A 23,758-nucleotide genomic window follows, 5' to 3' on the forward strand; every position below is an offset into this window, starting at 1 on the left:
ATTTCCCTTTTATTGTTTATCCATCGCTAATTTTCAAGCAGTGAAGCATGCTTGTTTTTTAATAACGTCATTAACTTTAATAAAGTAAAATATGATAACTGTGAATGTAGCCCCTTTGATTAGATCAATGAGAATTTTCCATTTTATCCTGAAAGATAAAATAGCAAGTAAATTAAATTTGTAGGACTAAAAAAACAAAATACAAACACACACAATGTTAAGCTTTAATTTAAAAGCTTGATTCATTTTTCATGATTTATATACGTGTTTAACTGCTATTTTTTTTCGAGAGCGGTTTAGTGTTTCTCTCCGTGGCCTTGAGTGCAATAAATGTGCAATTAACAGACTTAACTAATTCATGAGGAACATTTTGAGACTAACGAAGGGCATAACTACTGTACAGACGCCACTGTCATCTGTGAATATTGTTATTGTTCTGCTTTTAATTGCTGGAGGAGGAGGAGGAGAAGAAGGAGGAGGAGGCAGCGTGTTTTGAATATACGTCTTCGGTTACCATAGCAAAAAAGAAACACAGGCTCCCTCTTGACAGTTATATCTAACGTCAGAGGTACGTGGAGGTGTTAACTTCTCCAGTTTAAACCAGCTACCAAACAAATGACTTTTAACACACAAAGAAACCAGATATAAGTAGGTATACCACAAATAATGACATCGAGTCATTTGGCCATTCATCTGGATACGTGATCAAAGAAAAGGTTCCACAATTTTTATGTGCCTTTAAAACACAGACTTTTTTTAACCAGATATAATTTGTGTTATTTTAACTGTTATTGCAGTGGATTAAAAAACACTCAACTGTCTTTCTTTTCTTAGCAAACTGCAATGATTAAATAGTTTTAAGTAAAATGCAAACAAAATAGCTGCCTCGCTGTCTGTGATTTTTACCCAAGAAGCGTATTTTCTGTTGTCATCAGCGCACGTGTCCACAAAATTTGCAAACGTTGTGCTACTGTTGTGAGCGCATGAAGCAAAATGTACTTTAAGTGAGTATATAAGTCCATAGGGGAAAGTGGATCCCTCTCTCTCTCTGTTTCACCCTCTCCCCAGTCAGTTTGTTTATTGGCTGTGGAGCCTCGTAGTGGTTTACATTACATATGATTATGTAAATCTGGAGCTGTTCCTGTGCATTATGGGCCAATGCATTGTCAAGATCTTTTCTAAAGCAGTCAAGTAGCTATTTCTGAATTCTTTTATTATTTGAGAGTGCAACAAAGAAAGTCTTTTGTTCACTGTTTGCCGCACACACACTAACATGCATACACAAACACACACACACACACATACACGCGCGCTTCTGCTGCCGTCCATGACTTACTACTGTCCCCTAGTGGTGCTCGAGTCCACAATCCCTTAACTCTCCATTTCTATCAACTTTCCACACTTCCATTCACCTGACTTCCCCCTGTCTTTGTCCTGCTCCCCTTCTGTGTGCCTTCTCTCTGCCTTATCATGCTCAAACATTTAAAGGGTTGATTTGCAGTATTGTATGACAGGGAGCTCCAATTATGCATTGCTGTGTCCACAGTGACTTTGCTTTCAATGGAGGGCTCAAACAGTGTCAACAAAAACAGGAACCCTGATGTTTTGTGGCTATTGTGAGGCCAGAGCTCGTGTCAATAAGGTATTGTTTAGTCAGAGTGCCACACCAAAACGGCAGTGAGAATGTTATCAGACCTGTGGAAATCGGGTGTGCGTATAATAGTGCTAAAATGTAAGTATGATTGTTTGGACAAGCCCAGCACAAATGCATACAGGGAACAGCCTTGGAGCTTTGTCACCTTTCCACGCTGTTGTTTTTAAAGTGAGCAACGCAGCGGGAACCTTTATAGAACAAAAACCCTTTTTTGCATCTGTCGCTTATTTCATGATTCTAAAATTACTCCTCGATTATTTATTTGTTTTAGAATTATTTTTAGTCAGGTCAAAAGAGTACTCTCTTATGCCTGCCATCACCGAGTTGATCTCCTATTCCCGCAGATAATAGTATGCATTTTTATACTTTTTGTTTTTGCTTTCTTGATCACTGTTATTCCAGCTCTAATTGGTGTGATAACCTGGAACAGTGCTAATAAACAATAGGGTAAAGGGGTCAGCCTCCACTGGCAGTGCATGGACACACACAGTCAAGTCACTCATGTCAAATGACCAATTATACAGGTTATAGAGGATGGCACCTCCGTCTCCAGTGCCCCGTCCCTCCTGGGATAGCTTTCCAATGAGTGGGCTATCACTCAAAACCAAACCACATTCATTCATTAGTCCGTTAAGATGGGCATCAATTATTCATTGAGAAAGTGGCCAGTGGATTATTTCTGTCAGCACAAGGCTTATTGTATCAAAGGTTGATTATGGCTGTGTTAATTTAGCATGCACTTTTGTTTGTGTGATTTGTCAAAAGGATAAATCTTAAAAACGAAATGTGAATTAAAAAAAAAACATCAAATACAATTTTTTCACTTAATTCTAGAGTTTATATAAATATATATAAAACTTTCACAACAATATATTTAATGATTTTAACCAAATGCAGAGCAGTTTTAACATATAGAGAGTGCATCACTTTCACATTGCCCTGCATAATTGAACTAAATGTAACTTGCTTGTGTGATACGGTGTCGTCATGATTTATGAGTTAAATATGCTCAACACCTTCCCTTTATTCTTCCTTTCAGTCACTAACAATCCTGTGCTCACATGTTTTTTTCATGGCATCATCCCCAAAATTCACACCCACGCCACTCTGTAAAATCGTTTTATTAGAATGTTAAAAAGTCCTGCGGGGATTTTATTTTTTTAGAGAGCTCAGTGAGAGGGGAACTAGTAAAACAGTTACCCTAAACTGGACGATTGACAAAGCCTTGGCTGAGACTGCAAACACAGACTCATGCATTGTTTTGCAGTTAAAGTGTTAATTACATCATGCATTAAGCCTTTTTTTAATGTATAAAAAAAAATTTTATACCCCAAATTTTTATTAAGCTATTCATTTGTTGTTTAATTTCCTGTTTATACTCATTTTACAAAAAAGTTAATTTTCCTTATCAAATTTATAGTAAATTACATGATTATTAAAATGACATTTTCATTATTTTGTACTGAAATGTCTTAACATTAACCTACTTTCCCCTTCATCCGACTCATAGAATACCCTTTGAAAACATGACTAAGTGAAGTGCTATTTAAGCAAACACGTTGCGAGTGAGGCAATGTTTTAGCAAATATATATATGGAGTGTTTTGGAGATTAGTATCCTGTTACAACACATAGCAACACACTTTAGTTTCGTGTTTGCAGGGTTTTTCCCAATGACAAATTTGAACTTCAGAAAACTCATTCAAAGCAGCCGATGAGGAGACGTGGTATGTAAGTGTACACCATGTCAACAAACTCCTTTTAGCTGGGAGCATTACATGTTATGTTAAAGGATATTATTGTTCTCGATAAAGACTTTAATAATATTGCCTTTTATCAAATGAAATATGGGCATATATAAATATTATCCCGCTATTTTTAGGATGAATGACAGGGATTCTCACAGACGAGTAGACACTTTATATGGTCAGAAGGCTCATTTGTCTTGACCTTTCCCCCCATTACTAATCCCTGCCAGTGATATCCAAGTGTCACCACGTTACAGGTTAAAAAAGTTCATTGATCCAAAAAAAAAAAAAAAAAAGGTGTGTCACTGTTTTTAGAGTTTTAATGAAGGATAAACAGTGAAGAAGTGACAGAGTGCAGACTTGGACTTGGCACTGGGCTTTGAGCCTCAGCAGGCACTTACATGTGATGCAGTGACAGCTCTTTGAGTTGGTGGGGAAATTAATTCTTGCTCAGTGTAAAGAATCTATTCATAACAGCTTTTGCTTGAGAAAACATTAACAATTTTTCATATGGATCAAAGTGGCCATCTGGTTAAATTCACACAGGCTATACCTTATTCATGCACCTCGTTTACTGCTCTCGGTGGATTACCTTAATTTTCTGTCTTCCCTTTTCCCTCAGGTTTGTGGAGCACTTGCAGAGTGAGACTCTCTCAAGAATGTGTCTAATTTAGTGGCTAAGAGGCAGATTTATACCTGTGCTAGTTATGAAGAAGGTTGCTCCCTCGAGAAGCCCAATGACTGTTTACGGGCGGCCTGACAATGCCTCAGCAGATGATGAAGCACCTGCCAGAGTGCCCCCCCCCCCCCCCGCCATGTCTGTTCCATCCCCTTCTGTCTGTCTGCTCACTTCCCTTCCTCCTGCTTTCTTTTTTCTTCTTTCACTCTTCCTTCCTCCTTTCTTTCTTAGCGCTCCTCGCTCACTCCTGTCTCCCTCCCTTTCTCTCGCTTTGTTTCTTTTCTCAGAAGAGCCACCATCTCCTTCAGTTACCATGGAGTTGTGCATTTTACAACCATCCGCACTGCTCTCCCCAGAGTGAACCCATCTACTTACTCTGCCACTGAGAATAAGAGTTTTCCCTTCCATGTCCTTCTGCCATTCTTCCTCTATTCTTCCTCCCCTTCCACACATTCGTACACCGGATGGACAAATTGACAGCAGTGCACAAACACACACCAGCAAGCAGAACTGTGGTCAGGTTTTGTTTATGACAGAGAAAGGCAATATCAGGATTGTTTCAGAGTAGTGTCATCACATGAAATGTATCGCTGTCAGGAGTATGTTTTATATGTCTGGGCTCTTGGCTGAAGCCATTTTGGGAAACAGAAAATATCATATCGTATGACCTCCTCTGGTATAAAAGTAAACTATCAGCTGTAAATCTGATACACAACTACAGTTTTGCGTGTGTGAAAAAGAAGAGAATTGAGTTCACTGCAACATAAGTAAATGAAAAAACACTGTTTTATGAAGTTAATTCTATTTTTAAGTTAATGCTTTCTTACATATTCGCAGTGATCTAGTTTTTAAACTGTGATTTTTAATAGAATTAATTAAATTATACAGTTTTTCTGTGGTTTTTGGAAGGTAAAAGCAAGACACAAGACACAAGGTGAACCCTTATCATATATTTAAAAACAACTAGTTATGCGCTATTCATTTTTCCAGTGTAAGCATTTTAGGTTAATTTCCTCTTTTAATAATTTTACAATTTTATAAAACCAATAATTTGTCCTTCCTTATGTTGTATAATATGGCCAATTCTTCATCACAGTGTTAAATTGCATTTGTTCTTTCTTTTAAGTATCCAGGCTGCATTAAACTCAGTGGGCCATACACTCATTAATGTATGTTGTATGAGTTTGCACCTGTAATTAAGTGTCAGTTTATGAAACACACAAACACTAATAATACCCAGAGCTTTTCTTGGTGAGCCCAGTGGTGGCAATAGCCCATCCATCAATGTCCCTAATGAGGCTCATACAGACAAGTCAGCGGCAGCTTCATGAGTCCCTCAGACTTATTTTCTGTGCTATAATACATATGCTATGATAACCACCCAACCCCCCCTACCAAGACAATATGAGCAAAGATAGAGAAAATATGTGCGTATCTGTGTGTGTGTGTATACATGTTTGTGTGCAAGGCCAATAATAAGCATGTCGTATTAAAGCGTGTGTATTAAAAGTGTGTTCAAAGTTCCCATTAACCTCACTGCCACTTTAGTTTAGGCGATGTTAATCAAAACCAGCACCATTAAGTGCGAGGTCTTTAATATGGCTACTATTTTCAATGTCACCATTAATAATATGATGCTGAGTGTCCAACTTGAGAGCTAATGAGGTGTCATAGGTTATTTAGACCAGTCAGAAACCAGCACAGGGTATCAGTTATACAAAGACCTTGGCTTCGACACAGTTGTAGAATAGCGAAGCTGTTATGTAAGGCACAGTCGACACCAAAACTCTGTTTGTACAGATCTTGTTTATTTATGGTTTCAGCTAACCTGGCTTTCACCACTGAGATTCTTCAGAAGTTTATGAATGATAATCCTCTTCCTGTTTATCCAAATCATATTTCTCTTCTCTGGCTCTCCGAGGCACAGTGTACAGAATGTGGCCGCCATATTTGGATAAGAGATATGCAGTTTTTAGAATCTGAATCCTTTGTTCTGTGGACAGATTTCATGGTCGGGATCCTTTCTGCACTCCTCCCAAGTAACAAACATACTTTTTTTGTGCATTTAGGGGGCACGGTTTTGAAATCACGTCCCCCTTGTGATTAATGTGAATTTATGTAACAATAAGGAGAAACTACTTTTGAAATACTTTAAGACTCCTTGATATATTTTTTTTCTGTTTGTCAGTATGAAAGCAGCAGCAGTCAGTGTGTCGGCGGTTAATGACAGAGGAAGTGACGTCTGACAACTATAGCCTGCCACTGTGGTTGGTTCTTTAAGAGCAAAAGGAGGTGGCCACGTCTCAATGCTAATGGAGGAGGAGAAAATGGCCGTGTCACATCTGTCAACGTATTATGCTTTAAACCTAGACAGTTGTTGTCGCTCTTGCAGGCCCATAATTTTATGCCATTAAATGTACCAAGGGGGGAAAGAGTCAGGGAAGAAGGAATGAGGGAGGTGGGCTCTGAAGTGAAAGCAGTTGTACAGTTTCTCTACCTCTTGTTTCCTTCATGCCTGATTCCCTGCCACTTTTGTGCTGGAAACTTTTGGCATTTCTTGAAAGCATAAAGACCAGTTGGGACTTTAAAGTGATCACAAAGTCAATCATGTTGGCTTGAATTACCAGCAATCTCTGTCAGTTAGTCCCTCTCAGCGGCTACGCCGCGATGTGTGGGAGGGGTGTAGGCAAGAGTTGAGCGTGTGCTCGTACGAGTGTATATTAACATACTGGAAATGCGTGGGAGTGAGGAAAAGTATGAAACTTAAATTACAGATGATGGCACAAAGGGACTCATTTTCATACCTAATTGTTTTAAGTTCAATAAAATGAACTCGACTTGTTTGGGAGTTTTTAGAGAAAACTATATGGAGAGGAAAGCAGAGTTTTAAAGGAAACTGTGCGGCCAAATTACAAAGCCCCGCAGGTGAGAGCAACTCTGACACTTTTTTATGAATTGCAACTAATCGAAAATGTTGGCAGGAATTACTGTCACTTGTCCTGATTTGTATGCATGGCAACCTTTTTCATCTCAAAGAATACTAGACCCCACAAGGTCTTTACATTATGGGCAAACATTTGCAATTATGATGAACTCTGCCAGCTTATCTCAAAAGGAACAGGTTCTTACTGATGGACAAGAAGACATTTTAATGAAATAAACTGCTTTGAGCTGATGAAATAAAGATTGCTCCACCTCAGGGCACACTCAAATTAAATTATCAAGATGACTGCATGCATGCCGCCCCCATTAACGCAGGTATCGTAACAGCCTAATCGCACTGCACTTGCTCTCTATAGCATTTGTGAAAGAGCTACTGTATACAGTGGATGATGCTAACACTCATCCTCTCTCCCACGTTTCAGCCCTCTTCCACCAAAGGCCTTACAGCTTTTCTTTTACTTCATTCAGTGGGATGAACTAATGTTGAAACCATATGTTGTCCCTGGAGGCTGAGCGAGTAGACACTGCGATGCATGCGGTTTTATGCGTGCAGATAAACATGGGCTTGTCAGATGTCTCTGGAAGGAGCCCAGAGTCCTCTGCCTTAAAACAATGTTGGTGTTGGGGCGAGAGACTGTGACTGGCAATGGGAAACACCTGTGCTGGGGTGAGCAGCCGGGCAGCGTAGGGTTAGGGGGGTGCAGGGACTTTACCACTGTTAGAAGAGGAAGGGAAGGCAAGAGGGAGGTATAAAGCCAGTTCGAAAGGCCACTACATCCTCAACATTTGCTTCTGAGAAGTGGAGGTCGAAGGAAATTAGTTACAGTAATGTCTTGGTTGTTGCCACTTAAATTTTAACACACATGTGCTGGGAAGTGAGCCAGAGTCTCAGCCTGGAAGAGAGTGTGCACAGCACTAGTTAGTGAAGACCATTAAAAAATTTGTAATGGTGGGGGAAAAAATATGGGAAATATGTGACTTAATCCATAAATAATTTTTTGATCAAAAATCACTCTTTTAATATCTTAAGGAAGGACTTTCCAGAAGTTACTACAACCACAATAAATAAAAAGTAAATAATTTACTTACAAAACTGTGTTAAAGTGGCATGAAATATTTATGTCGTGTTCTTTACTTTTGTATCAAAAAAGGGTTAAACTTGCTTAAGTGTTAGGGCAATGTGGGTGGCTGTAGCTCAGGTGGCAGAGCAGGTCAGCCACTAATCAGAAAGTCGGTGGTTCGATCCCAGGCTGCCTCCTAGCTGCATGCCAAATATCCTTGGGCAAGATACTAACCCCATGTTTGCCTACTGGTGGTGGTCAGAGGGCCCGGTGGCGCCAGTGTCCGGCAGCCTCGCCTCTGTCAGTGCGCCCCAGGGCAGCTGTGGCTACAATGTAGCTTGCCATCGCCAGTGTGTGAATGTGTGTGTGAATGAATGGGTGAATGACTGAATGTAGTGTGAAGCGCTTTGGGGTCCTTAGGGACTAGAAAAGCGCTATACAAATGCAGGCCATTTACCATTTCTGCAGGCATTTCAGTTTTATGTTTGTTTGTTTCTTTATTTATTTATTGAAGAATATCTAGCCTAGTGGAAAAGAAAGTGTATGCAGTAAAAACATGCAAATCTCAAATGAAATAAAGAACACACAACACAGCAACAATTTCACAGCCAAACATCTTACCCCACTGCATATCCATCAGCCTCTCCTCAGCGGCCCGACGCTCCACACTCAAGTCATGTCGATCTTTCCATCTCATGCTTCTCTATCCTGAGGTGCCTGCTGTCAATTTATCAGACTCTTCCTTTTAATTTCATACTTTCCACCGTGTAAGCATCCATCTTCACTGTCTGCAGCAGTGTTAGAGGGTTCAGAGCGTAGTTGTGTGTAATAGAGGCTGATGTGTAGACCACGACTGACAGGGAGAACCAAGTTGCAATGGAGTAATGAGTTTGTGGAGAAAAAAAAATTCTGTATACTGCACGCAGTGTGCGGGTCCACATTGTAAATTTTGTTGGCAGTTTTTTCTTTTATTTATCTTTTTTATTTCTGTACATGTGTGTATCAGAATCCAAAAATGTCAGTTTAAGTTAAAATTTTGTGTATTTACATTTAGGTCTAGCTTTAATGCCCAGGAGTAAGGTTGTTGATATAGTTAATCTAAAATTTGTATCAAGCTACTTACAAGCCAGATGCCTACAGTATGAACCTGAAAATGTGTGTTGGGGAGAATGATGTAAAGTAATAGAGTGGATGTTGCAGTATCTTTGTTCTGAACTGACATTTATCAGTGGTTGAATCTAGCAGTCACACAGCCTTATACAGTCATACTGATGAAGAGAAATCGCCTGTATTTCTGGATTCAAGCATAAAATTAGTAGATAAAATTTTTGTTAAACTCCATTAGCTCTATTCCTTTGATGTGACACATCCAAAATGTGCACTGAATGTGACACATAAAATATAATAAATCTAATCTTTATTTTGGACTCTCAAGCCTTGTCTCTATAACCCTCTCCTCATTTTCTCATCATCCTTTCCTCTCGTCTACGTTTTTTTTCTGTCTCTGCATCTACCAAAATTAATTACTGTATGTTTTATTTTATGAAGGTGTCAGGATGAAATGATGAATGGCTTGTAATATCAAAAGATTAAAGGCACAATGCAATGAAGGACGCACCTGCTTACACTGTGATAGTGCTTACATGCGGGCACACACACACATTTACACACACAAAGCATGCACTCACAGTCTCTGGGGCCCCTGATATCTGGTTTCATATTTGATATTAACTACATGGGGGAGCGATTATGGCCACAATGTCATTACCAGTGGTAGAGGGGCATAATAGAAGTGAACTTTTCAAAAAGGTCCTTATAATTGCTGCCTGGGTCCTTCTTGATAAAATTCAATATTGATATGTACACCGGTCCCCTCATTACGGCCACAGATGAAAAAGAGCATTTCAGCATTCTTTAATGAGCGCTGTACCAGTGAAGGTCATCTTAATGGGGTTCAACTTGTTTTTTGGGAGCCAGAGGTAATATTCTAATGAGAAAGAGCTACTACACCACTCTAGTAATTCTGTAATTGCACCCATGGATGCCACTTTATTGTTGCCTGTGCAGCAGTGTTGAAGTCCTTTGTTGTCATTTGCAATATTGCTTGTCCTCTCTGCTCTGTTTTGGTGGTCCACTTTCACACATAGAGATGCACAAATGCACACATTACTGTATTTTAAGACACTATTCAGTGTTTACTGAAAACTGAAGTTTTTCCTTGGCTTACTTATGAGCAGACGGCACAATGGCTGTGCAGTGTTTAGCACTGTTGTCTCATAGCAAGAAGGGCCCGGGTTTGAATCCACAAGCTAGCCAGGCCTTTCTGTGTGATGTTCTCCATATGCTTGCATGGGTTTTCTTCAGGTACTCCTGCTTCCTCTCAGAATCCAAAAACATTCCTGGGATTAGGTTAATTGGAAGATCTAAATTGGTTATAAGTTGTCTATTTTTCTGTGTTAGATCTGTAACATTGCTAGCATTTTTTTTATTAGAAAAAAAACAACCAAAACGCCACTAATTGTCCAGTGTTGCATTGCACTTTGAAGACTTTCTGTGTCCAATTTGTCCAATATTTTTAGCCTAGAAAAGAATTATTCACAGCAGTGTTCTTCAGCCACCTTTAATGTCCTAATCTTTAGATTAATCTTTAGACTTTATCGTGAAATGGGCTTAGCTTCTGCATCTAAAAATTAAATCCAATGCAGTGCCTTAAATCTGTGTTGTCTAATTACCAGTATAGAAGAATAACCGTCTGGTTGCAAAAAGAAGTCTGATTACGTCAAAGTCTTTGAAAAAATTACCCTTCTTTCCTATGAAAGTTTTTGTCTCGTTTTCTAGGTTAAGGTCTTTTTCAATGCATGATAGTCACTTTCCTTAAGTTCTCAGTCAAATCCCGTCTTTCCTTTTCTGTGCTTATAAAAAAATTAAAAAATGGGTAAGTTGCGACTTCAAAACGGCAGTCCTCAAACCAATTTGTGACATAATGGTGGCGATATTTATCTTTTATACAAAGTTTGTGGTACAATCAGTGGAGTTAACCATTAGGCAATTATAGTTACATCACAGATTACACAAGGAGCCTAGAGAAGAAGTGCACATTCAAGATTCCAGAGGTTGAATGTCTTTTTACTTGGTTGATTTGCTTCCCTTGAGTCCAGTCTCTGAAAAACCCCACGAGCTATGCCGACAAGACAAATGGACAGACAAACGGCACGTGGAGGCCATCTGTTGTTGCCATGGTTGCCTTTCCTCCATAACAACCCTCATATTATCGCTAAACTCAAAGAGAAAGCAGAACAGTGTGCACTCCACAACTTCCACTGGCGATATTTAGATTTACAGGAGCTTTCGGTCCAGTGGCTGTTAGTCAAAACTGCGTCAGAAATGATGTCTAAATCAATTTTCACCGAACAACAAATAGCTTTTGTTCTGTTAGCATTTAGCATAATTTGGATTATTGTAGAGTTGCATTATAAGTTGGAAGTTGGTTGCTCCAGATATAGTTTCTCTGTTTAAAAAAAAAAGCTGTGAAAATAGTTCTAAACTATACGAAGCTTCTAGATCTCCCCCTTTCCTCTTTGTGCTATTATTCCCTATTGTAGGTCATGTCAGTTTAAACAGGATCTTCAAATATTTTCACTCTGACTTGTATGCACATGGGAGATGCACTACAGAACCAGAGGTTAAAAGTCACAAAGCCTTTTCCCTTTTTGGACACAAAAATAATTTTCAAAGTCACGAATCATCAACATTCAGCTTCCCATCCAAAACAGTTTCAGTTCAAGACAATGATGAAAAAGATGTAACCCAAACTTGAGGGGTGAAAGCTTAGGGGCATATACTCTTTGGGGAATTAAAATGAGCAATTTGTCAAATTTCATTCACAGCAGTGAGGTTTTTAAGCATGGGTAAATTTCAATCTCTCCTCTGTCTTTGACTAGAGAACGTGGAAGAGTGAACCTGCTCCGTAGGATTCAGGCAGCTGTGTAAAAGTGTGAGGGAGTTTTAAAGGTGATGAGAAAAAGGCAAGGCAGTGAATATCATCTTGTAGATAAGACAGCCACCCCGCTTTCCACAGGCTACATCCGTTTTATTGCATCTGGCAGCGAATTAAGGCATGTGTGGGGAAAAAAAAAAGGACGATTGAAAATGAAACCCCGGGCTAAGACCGCATTCAGCCCGACTTCTTTCCTTCCTCTGCACTGACATTAGACTTTGATTCTTCACATGAGATCCTCTGATGATGGTGATGAACCATAAAAAATGATATAGCTCAATAAAAGTACAAAAAGGTGCAAGTTCATAAAGCATACCTGGGGGCCATGTTAGGTTTGGTCCATCCCAATGCATTTCTTCTCCCTCTGCTGGTTTTTAGAGCTGATTATACTTAGTTATTTATAGATGAAACATTTTTTGATTTGGGAGAGTTAGTGTGGCTGGCTGTTTGTGTCTGCCGGGTCCCATGAGGCTGTTACAGTGGCGTCCGTTAAGAAAGATGTATGACCTATTAACTGTTACAGACTGGGGTAATACAGTATAGTACAATATAGTTGTCATTGCTGTTGTCATAAACAGAAATGGGGAAGAAAAGTCTTATTTGAATTTATGGAAAGTGATTGGAAAATTGCCTCAGTTAATACGAAGGACAAAGGAGACATTTGTTGGAATTGTCTTGTTGACCTTGAAAGTCTGTTTTTTCCAAAATATAAAAATAGGTCATGTGACTCAATATAACGACATCATGCCAGTATACTCAGCTTTGAGTCTATAGATTGTGGAAAATCAGCTGCCATCTACATCCAAGGAAGTGTATAAACATATCAGTTCTTTCCTTTCCTCATTGATCCTTTTATTGTTTCCTCTCTATTGAAAGAGTGCAGAGGCACTCGTGAGCAATGGCTCCCTCCTCTTCAGTCATGTGTGATGTGACTTGAGCTGTGTGATCTCTGTGAGAGAAAACCCTGATGCATACAGGAAATAATCAGGGCAACACAGGCAGGGTTCAGAGGAATGCAAATATTTTCAGAGCGCTTAAGAAACAATACCACACACACATACACATTGCCAAATATGGACCACCTCCACCCCACTCCCCATGCTCACATACACACGCCACATCATACACACTTTTAACCACAATACATACCCACACATACATCACACACTGAGGGAAAAAAAACAAAAAAAAAACAACAACCAGCCCCCTGACAAAACTCTCCCCAAGTGCATTTGCATAAAACATTAAGCTTAACAAAATGATTACACCTGACAAGTTGAGTTGGAGGAAGAACATCGCCAGTGGCAGCCGGTTACTTGCAGATGCTGCAATCATTCTCTCGTCAAGCAACTGTTTCATGGCCGCCTTTGTAGGCACTGTCATCCCGCTGCATCGTGATTAATCCTTCCCTTTTGTTTTTCTTTTCTCCCTTCCACCCCTCTCAGTCCCTCCCACAAATCCAATAAGTTGCCCTTAAATCAGGTTACCCTGCACCTTGCAGATAGGAGCATTGTGATGGATATGCCAAAATGCATGCCAGGCAGCATGTTTTTGTGTGGAAGCACTGTGAAATTGTACTGCTGTGATTTTGCATTATGGTGCTAAGTGTTTGTCTTGTAATGCAATTAAATGTGCATGTAAGCCACCCCCACACTCCCCAAACTATTGTGTGCCGTATTTAATAATTTTATATACGCTCTTTTGTGACATTGCCATTTAACCTGAGGTAAAATAGAATAATTTAGAAAAGAATAACTTTAGAGTGTTTGCCATAGAGAACATAAGCTGGATCATTTTAGAAAAAAAAAAGATGACAATCAAAACATTAATATCCTTCTCAGTCATATAAGCCTGCTGAAAATTCTTAGCTCAGAATACTTTGCTGAAGGATAGCTTGCAGATAAAGAAAGAGAGAGATTATTGCCTCCTTTCATTTCTGCCCCCCTGGCAGCTCTAGGTATGGTAATATGGTTTTTGAATATTTGCAAGCATAAACTTAAGAAATGAGTGCTGATAAGGAGTGACAGCAACAGAGGCAGCAGAGATCTTCAGCATGACAGGCGATGTCAAAAACCCTGGTGACGCTGTCAGTGTGACAAACTTTTCAAAAGAACAATGCACACACACACCGTTATTGAAGTGAGCGGCTGCAAGCCTGTCTGACAGTGTTGTCCCAGCAGTTAAAAAATGGAAACATCACCTAATTATGCACGCCATATTTTTTATCGAAATACTTAAGCCAACAAACTTTCAACATATGTCAGTATACTTCGCTAGAGTCCCTGCGTACTACAGGCGCGTCGGTAGAATGAAAGATTTAATTTCGGGGGAAAACTTAAATGCGATTTAAAAAATGATCATTTGAACAGATTTTTCCACAGATGGAGAAAAATAAAATTGGGATTTTTTTGTTTGTTAATTTGGGTTTTTTTGAGCTTCAGTCTGCATTGGATTTATCCCAAATCTGACATTAACCTGCATATAGGCAGGTGTTAGTCTGACGCTCGGGTTCTATTGAGTTTTGCTTGTCTTTTCATCTTCTGCTTTACTTTTATTGGTAACTCTGCACACCCTGTAACGAGTGTTAGAAGTCATGAGGATCATTACCAGCTGGCCCATTGTTTAGGCTCTACCAGCTGTGTCTATTTTCATAACCCATTTCCCTTTTGTTCTGCTACACCTCCTTATAGTATAGAAACAGGAAGACAGAGTTGTATTTCACCATTTTCATGAACTCTTACCCTCATGATAGCCTAGTGCTCAGTGTGCGCCTGCATACGTGTAGGTGTCTGTACATACAGACTGTGTCAGTGTGCATGTCTGAGTGACTGCAAGGAGGAAGGCAAGTTCTGTAATCACCTAATCCAAACATACACTCAGGGAATCTCATTACTGGACCTAACAGTTCCATTTTAACCTTATCTGGTTTCAATCAGCCACCTCTCATTTGGAGAAAGGCGCAGAAACTTGATTCCTTTTGTCTAGAAGTCTCTGCTATCGGGGGTCTCCTGTTTGTCTTGTCTATCACCATCTTTTACAGCTAACATTATTTCCAATTCCCCATCAGCAGTAAGAGAAGCGATTTAAGTGGCAGCAAAAAAGCTGCGACTCGTCATCCAGCTTCCAAGTAGCGGTGTGTGACATCAGCAGGCTTGTATGTGCAGAATGGGAACTCCTGTTAACCCCACACTCTTCCATGGTAACCCCATTTTTTGCCCAGCAACCCACTTCCACAGGCCCCCATCCTCATGCAACGGACATTAAAACGAAACCTGACCCTGGCCCTGGACTCTGTAAGGTACTGCTTTTTTTCCCCACTTCTTTTTTTTTTCTTCTCTCTTAAACAGGGAATCCTGTAGCTTTTGCATATGTGTGCTGTGTGTGCAGTGTTAAAATAGTGAAGAGGGGGTCAGAAAAAGGTGAGCGTGAAGCGACGTCAGCGGCTGCAAGTGAACTGTCTCAAGAATCCCCAGATTAAAAAACTCCAGAAGGTTGAGAGTCAGAGATAATCACAGGATCTGGAATTCACAATAACAAACTAGCCATATATCTACCTGTCTCCGGCCTTCCTCCCCGAGACGGCCACGGGGTCAAACAAATGGCTGCATTCCATCAACTGCTCTTTTTTTTCCTCCTGCTGGGCTCCCAATGAAGTGTCTGGAAGGATCAAATATGGCCTCTTAAGTGAAGCTTTTAACAGCTTTTTTGGCTTTCTTCACATGGATGTCTTCCATTATCATTATGATTCCTTTTTTTTAATCCAGCAAGTTTCTTTATTCTCATTTTTTTGAGCACTGAGAGTTGTCGTCATGTTATTTTTAGTTTTGAGAATAACTTTAAAATGGACTTTACCACTATAGCATCACAACTGTGACTCAAGCTAAGAGCTCATGTACCTGGAGGATCTGAGGTTAGAGGTCTGGAGCTTTGTGGTTGGGGTTAGAGCACTTCCTCTGAGACTTATTTTGGAGCAACGGGCTCAGTGGCTGTAGTGATTTCTGGGTTGAATTAACAGTTGAGCAGGGGACCTGTGACTAGTGTCTGGAGGGAGCTGTTGGGGTCTATTGAAGGGTCTAATACAGCAGGTATGATTTACATAGCTGTGAGAGAGTCCAGGATCTAAGTCTGCCCAGACCTTCTCTCTAGGGACTGTGCTAAAGGAGGTGCTGCATTGTGATACTTGTGTGATTTATGTTCCCCACGTACTCTTCCTTCCATTGGCTGACAACTTTGTTATTTATTTCTGTTTGTTATAATTATTTACTTTTGTGCACTTAAAAATACTGTACATTGCTTCGCCATTCTGAAAACCTTGGGTTGCAGCCTAGAGATTTGACCGTGTGCCTGTCTTTTCTTCAGATCTGTTCTCTGTAGAGGTTAGCCTTTGTTGTTGCCCATGTACCTGTCTAGACACAGAGGGTAATTTGTCCCTTTGCTTCCTCCTCTGGTTGCTCCATTCTCAGCCAGGGAAATTACCTTACAAAGAGGGCAAGGGTTGCCGATTGAAAGTAAGTTATTTCGTCAGTGTAAAGAGTAGTAAATAGCCCGAGGTTAGGAAAAAATAATGATATACAGTCTCATCCAGAGGGAGACTACAGCATGAGACACAATCAAACCCTTGCAGAAAACTTTGTGAAATGCTTTCAGAGGATGTATTTCATCATGTTAGATTACTGCAGTGGATAGTACCACTACTGGATGGTTATATCATATTCATATCCTGTATATCTTGGCATTGTGCACCAAAATTCCTCGAGCATAGTGCATGGGATTTAGCACTGCAGGGCATATCTAAATTCATCTATTGATTAATGTTGCAGCAGGAAAAAACAAAACCAAAAAAACCCTTAAAAGACATCATCGTCTGCAGTTACACCACTGCCTGTTTAATACCCCACTCACTGCTGCATTCAGATTATTTGCTTTCACAGTCAAAAATCGAAAGGTTGTAAAAATTGACTTCCTGTACAGGCAGTGAGAAATAAATTTCAGTTGTATTGACAGCAGCCAAACACAAAAGCTATTGCCCGGCATTTAATTATTGAAGAGATTGATCAACAAAGTGATTTGTTTGCCGTGGTTTGGTTAAAAGGCCTAATTGAGTCGAGGTGTTCTTTTAAAGGCTTTTATTTGTTCATTTGGCCTGAGTCAGATTGCACAACAACCTTTGGTCAGAAGGACACTGTTTAATTTGTGTGAATGCACTTAATAAAGTTGTTTGAAACCATATTTTAATTTATGTAGGTTTAAAAAAGGTAGTAGAAGTAAAAATGAAAGGCCGCTTGAGAAATACATTAGCGAACATCTGTAGCCTGAGCCGTCCGACCACGTTCTCACCTTTTCTCTATAATCTGGGAATCTTTTTCACAGTAGATGAGGACCTCCAGATTTTCAGCAGTCTTCTACCTCTCCCATCGATCATTTACTTTTCCCCCATTCTGATCAATATTCAATGAGTCGAATTCATCGGACTTGTATGCTGTATTGACCTTGGTTTCCCTGTGAGAGTTTAAAAGTGACTGACTTGTTCTTCACTTGATCCTGAGTATGCACTCTTTCCAACTTTGCAGACTTAAATGCATATGATCAATCAAATCTCTTGCACCAAAGATCATAGTTTATACAATAATAGTTTTTTTTTTTCAAGTAGTATCATCATAACATTCTCTACTAACGTCCAGCATACGTATCATTAGAAATATAATGTGCAGAAAAATGTATTTGTTTGCATATGTTTGGGGGTATAAAAAGAGTGCTTTTAAACAAGTTTTACCTTCTTTCTATTGGATCCATTCTCAACCTCTGGCTCACACTAGCAGCGAAAGAAAGGAGGACAAGACAGCAGAATGTTTTCATCAGAACAATATCTTAACTCCATAGCAAGTGAGCGGTCTAATCATCTAACTTTAGACAGAGATGGGAATGTTGGAATTAATGACATTCCAAGAGGAGAGCTGGGGCTCCAGGTTCTGTCCTGCCATGTGAGTCTGGAGAGAACATTCAGACGGCATGACTGGAAGAAATTATGGAGTAAAAAAAAAAGGAGGAGAAAATTAAAAGAAAGAGAGAGGTAGCAGCGGAGTGGTATCAGAGTAAAAAAAAGTGGGTTTTTCATTTTCTGGATAGATAGATCAGATGGGATGGAACCATGCGTCACAATGAAGGCAGCTGTGCTTTTGGCAAGGACTTTCTTGGCACACACACACACAAGCACAGATATTCTCCCAATTCCATCATGCAAAATACACACACTACACACTCACGGCACACATGGAGGTGGGAGTCTTCATGGACAGGTGAGGGTTAGCTTTACTATTAGCTCTCTGTGCTGTAGGCCTGGATGATCTCAGACACTGATTTCTCCTTGATTCTTCCTCTATGGGGCTTTCGCCAAGGGAGTAGTGTTTAGCAGGCCCTCAAGGCATGGAGCCATCTAAGCAGCACAGTCCTGGAACTGCTTCAGATTACCTGCTGTGTTCTTTACCAGATAGTGCCGTGCGTCTGTTCCCGTGTGCAGCTGTGTGTGTTTCTGCGCACAGTTTAAGTTTGTTGGCGATTTGCTCCAACTGATGGTTTTATCAGATTACTTAAACCTCACATGCATTCTGCATATAATCCACTTTATGGGTTTCTATTACGGTCAGTAGAGGGCTATTTCTATTATTTCTATTTCAAGGTGTAGCTCATATGTTAGCACAGATTACATTTAATATATTCATATTAGATTGACATATTATAAATATAAATATATGTATTTAGAAATATCAGTTTTGGAAAATTGTTGAAGTTATCTTGAAAGTGCACACTACAAAGGACATCATTATAAAATGGAAATGATCTGCAAAATTTGTTTTTGTCTCAAATTTTGTTAAATGGTGCGATTTTTTTTTTCCGCTGTTGCCAAACACAAGGCACACACACACACACACACACACACACACACACACACACACACACACACACACACATGCTTGACCAAAAATAAACTGTTATCCTTGGAAGTGTCTTTATTGTAGTTAGTCACACATGCATTTATCATGAAGTTATAAATCTTTGTGAGTGAAGGTTGTTAATGACTCCGAGAGTCAGTGGTGGAAGTGCTCTGTCTCATTCATTAGATGGGCTGTGATTCTAGATGCAGAAGACAGGCACTGGGATAGTACTTTACCTGGCCCAGGGCTCCCCTGGGCTCACTCTAGTGGAACGCTCTGCTGAATGGGGGCCCTGGCCTCATGCTGAGCCAGTCTGTATCCAGCAGTTTATGGAGATGCCGCATATAGACTGACAGTGACAGTTTGATGTCTACTGCCCCTTACCTTCCTGTTTGAGAGTGCAGCTACACTATCCTCTATTTTTCTTAGTTTGTATTTCTCCGTGTCATTTTAATGCTGCAGTGCAGAATTTAGAGATGGTAAGAGCATGCACTGCATCTTGTCTGTTTCCTTAATATGAAGGATTTCTGTCAGAAAAAAAATTGGTCTGCAGAAACATCAAGGTGCAGTGGAGTTGTTTAATATTTCCTTTCCTCTGTAGATTTGGACAAGAGGGAAATATCCATCTCCTGGGATCCTGACCCTGTAGGAACTATCCATATTCCAGATGGAATTCAAACAATGACATTTAGACAGGGGCAGGGGGGCTATTTGTAGAGCTTGGTCACTTCCAAGGCATCGGCCCTAACCTTTCAGGCCCTCAGACCTTGGTCCATTTTTAGTGGTGAGTGTAGTGAAAATAAGCACCACCAGCAGTTTTTCTTTTTTACAGCCTTGCATCATTTCCTGCCTCCCCATTGCTTTTGATCATACGTACTCCCTTTCTGCCCAAACACATACTCATACGCAAACAAACTTGCAACATCCCAGACTCCTCCGCCTTTCTTCTGTCCTTCCAGCCCAAATGAATCTTTTAGCTGAGCCGTGTAAGACTTGCACAGGACGATCATTTTAGGGAGTATATCTTCACTCTCTGTGCCTGGAGCTCATGCCAGGGACAGATCAGCCCAGATCCAAGCAGTCAGAGGAAAGTAGGAAATAGGTTTGTTTTGATTTTTTTGGCATCCACCTCCACCCTGCATATTTTTGTACAGTAAACACTATGCATAAATATTACTTCATTCTGCCATAGGCATTGTCATTACTTGAATTTTAGTAATTTAAGCACACATAACTAATCATGTGAGCTTATAACACACTGACAATGGATAAACTCCAAGGAAAAGCCAGGGGCTAACACTTTTCATCTTATAGCTCGGTAAACACGGAAGGAAGGAAAACTGACAAAAAAGGCAACAACATCATGTATGTTTATACTTGTCATGGACTCAAGTTACAAGTGCCCCAGCAGTTGTTTGCTGTTGCTTCAGAGTTATCAATGTGAAGTTACATGTTGGTGAAAGACCCGAGAGCACTAAGCTGCGGAGATGGAGCAGCACTTTCAGGTACATAAATCTAGCATGCAGCATGTGAGCACATTATTTCAACTTAAGTCCATGTGCATGAGACAGAGGAGGGCCTATCCAAACACTGTCCCTCTGAAGCAAGACTCTATGCACTCTGAAACACTCTCTATTTACTGTAGGCCTGTGTTTGGACTTGTGCCATATAGCACTTTGACCCAGTGAGAGGAGGTTGTTGAGACTTGTATCCAAGACGGGAAATAGTGAGCTATTGTGAGTCCCGGCACAGCAGGGTTTGGTTTTGATGGGGTTTATCAGGTTCTCAACTTACTGACACATATGATTTTGTGGTTTGTGCAAATCTTTTGGCTGTTTTCTTGTTATAACTTCACACATTATCTATGCAGACAATGTCTAAATTAGAGGACTCAGTTTGTAAAACTTTCAATATCCCTTGGTCAACATTGTTTATTTTTTACTTGTTTACTTCATGAAAAATATTGTGAAATACCTTTTTAGTGATTTAAAAGGAATGCTTATCCAGTGTCCAGTATGCCCCTTTCCTGCGCTCTTTTTTCTCATACACATACCCCATACACATCTGACTCAGAACTATAAAATGCACCGTAGCTCCAAAACATCCCCTCATTGTTGACATTAGATCCCTCGAGGCAGATGCTCTTTGGGGAAGGATAGCATGGTTCCCTAGAGGCCTGGATTTGTGTTTGAACACGCAGGACGAATCAGAGCACCTGTGTTCATTTGGACATAGCTCTCCACATCGCGTGATCTGTCTGAGGTGGGGGCGCGTAGATATCCAGAGCTTATCCTGGCTGATGAGCACCTCCTCTGACCAACCCCGTGTCATTCCAGGAAAAGACTCAACCATTGCTGCCTAATCTTACTTATAAGATGACATCACACAGTTGATGTTTTTTCATCAACTTCTAGTCTGAAATTAGAATTTTGTAAATGGAAATGTCTCTATGCCCAAGTGTCTATGCCAAATTACCTCAGGGTGCCTCACCTAATATATTCTGTAATTTTACTTATTTTAAGAAATTATTATTATTTAAGAAATTCTGGGACAACCTCACAGCCAAGACATCTTCATAATGTTTTTATACAGCCACAGGACAAGCATCAGGTCACAAGGCCTGATGATATCAGCCTTGCTAATCTTCCATCAAAGTGATACCACATGCTGGGGCCAGTGTTCAGGTCTGGGAAACATTATTTTGAGGCTAGGGCTGATGTAGACACTCCAAAGTAGCAACACCCCCAAAAAATAGCAGAGTGGAACAGAAGTGCAGCATTGTGCTATTGGCTAGTGTATTAACCCCAATCAGCTTATGAAAAGTATCCTCAAGCTAGAAAGAACAATCAAAGACCAAAGAAGAAAAACACTATGTCTTAATATGTCTTCTGCGATTTCTTTTATAAATACTTAAAGTACACTTCATCTCATGCAGATCATTGCTCAGCTACATGTAAGGTAGCAATTATAATTTAGGGGAAATGTTACATTACATCATAATAATTAATTAAAACTAAGTCCCCTTAGTCACTTAAACCCTTTCAAACTGTCCTATCAGTTGTGATGCGTAGTTGTCCTCTGCCTTGTTCATCCCCACTGTCACAGTAGATGACAGGTAAATGACCTCTGAAAGTGCAAATACTGTCACTCTACTGTCATAAATGCCCCTGCACTTCACAAAGCAACATGCATATTTATGATGTCGCATAAACACTGCCCTTGCATCACACCAGCAGGCAAACGTGTACTGGACCTCACCATGCCACTCATCTCCCACCCTCAAGAGGCCTGATGGCACAGAGCCACAGACCAAATGAAGGGATGTCAAAGGGAATGCCAGCCTTTGTCAAACTCTACATTGTGAATCCAAGGTACAAACCAGGAAAATATATTCTTTAATCTACCCAAAGGAGGATTGGTCTCTAAAACATGCTTTAGGAGTGTGGCCATGTCATCCTGTTTCGGTTTTGAAAGACTTATACTGCATTAAGGTGCATGTTGAGGCAGTGGTGCCCGCTCCTGTGATGTATCAGTCATCCTAAGCTGTTAGAAGTGAGGGACTTTGTTAAAACTCTGATGATTAGGGGTTGATGCGTCCAGACATGTTGGTGACTGACAGCTTCACCACCCAGCCAATACCACAATCCAGGAGGAATGGCAGGGGGTGAGGCCGGTGTATTAATCTCGTTATTGTTAACAACACAAATGGTAATCAGTGTAATAATAAAAGCATTCCAGAGAATTCATTTATTATTATTTTGCTGCGAGCTTGAATAATTAACATATTTTTACTTCCTGATGTGTTATGTAGAACTATTGGTTTCTTATATCCATATTTCTGCCTCTGAGGTGGAGTTGGGATAAATTCTGAGATAAGCCAAAACAATTGGCCACAACTGGTGTGAAATCCTTTTTGGTCTCCTGTGAGGTGCCCTGGCCACTCCACCACACCTCTGTCCATCTTTCCTCTCAGTGGGATGCCCTGCAACACTTCCAGCTTCCCCCGGTAAAGCCGCCAGACTTCCTGTATTTCTCAGCCATGAGATGTTGCATAAAGTATGTGCAGTTGTTGGCAAGGAAAATGACCAGTTAAAAATCCTGCAATAAATTCAAAAAGACTTCTAGCTGCTAAGTGGTTTATGCTCTTTTTGCTGTCCCCTTGGCTACTGTAGATAGTGACTTTACAATAAATAAACTAAGTTCTCTTTATATCTTCAAAGGGCAAATGAAGCTAGCAGATTTGAACAGGTAGAGAAGAAAGACACACACACATGCATGCACTCTCCAAAAGTTCAGTCTAAGCAGTAAGTGGCAAAGGAGTGATTAAAACCAGTTTTATGAAAGCAAATGCTCTCTGACCTTTGCCCTTCCTAAAAGCTGCCATCCTACCTTGAACGCTGGGTGAAACTCATTCAGCAGCTTCCCACAGGTCAGCTAATAGCAGAGACATTTGTGAAAGATGCTTCCTAAAAATTAATGTATTGAAAAATGTGTTTCCTCCCACCTTCACATTTCACATAACCTCTACTGTTAATGGTACTCTCATAGTGTCCAAAGCCTGAACAATAGAGCAGACTAGAGCAAGGATCCACCTGTGCTGGTCATAATGAGAAGACTGTCTGGTCAGAAAGTCTCGCTTTGGGGACCTGGCAACATCCGATGCAACTGGCTGTACCATCTCAAGGTATAACTATACCACACAGTCTTCCTGAGTATTTAGTGGATCTTTGCACATCACAATGTCC

General features: G+C 40.3%; 1 long non-coding RNA gene across 9 annotated transcripts in view; it reads left to right on the forward strand.

Annotated features, from left to right (window-relative positions):
• Positions 1-23,758, forward strand: part of LOC309695669 — an 80,700-nt gene that overhangs the window by 5,323 nt on the left and 51,619 nt on the right. The window contains exon 4 of one of the 9 annotated variants that reach the window (XR_014273206.1): positions 4,024-4,110. The exons of the other annotated variants lie outside the window; for them this stretch is intronic. This is a non-coding gene — a long non-coding RNA (uncharacterized lncRNA). Of the gene's footprint in view, positions 1-4,023; positions 4,111-23,758 lie in introns of those variants that run through there. 9 annotated transcript variants of the gene reach the window in all.

The sequence above is a fragment of the Aulonocara stuartgranti genome (assembly GCF_965226115.1).
Source record: "Aulonocara stuartgranti genome assembly, chromosome: 19".
Classification (NCBI taxonomy): domain Eukaryota; kingdom Metazoa; phylum Chordata; class Actinopteri; order Cichliformes; family Cichlidae; genus Aulonocara; species Aulonocara stuartgranti.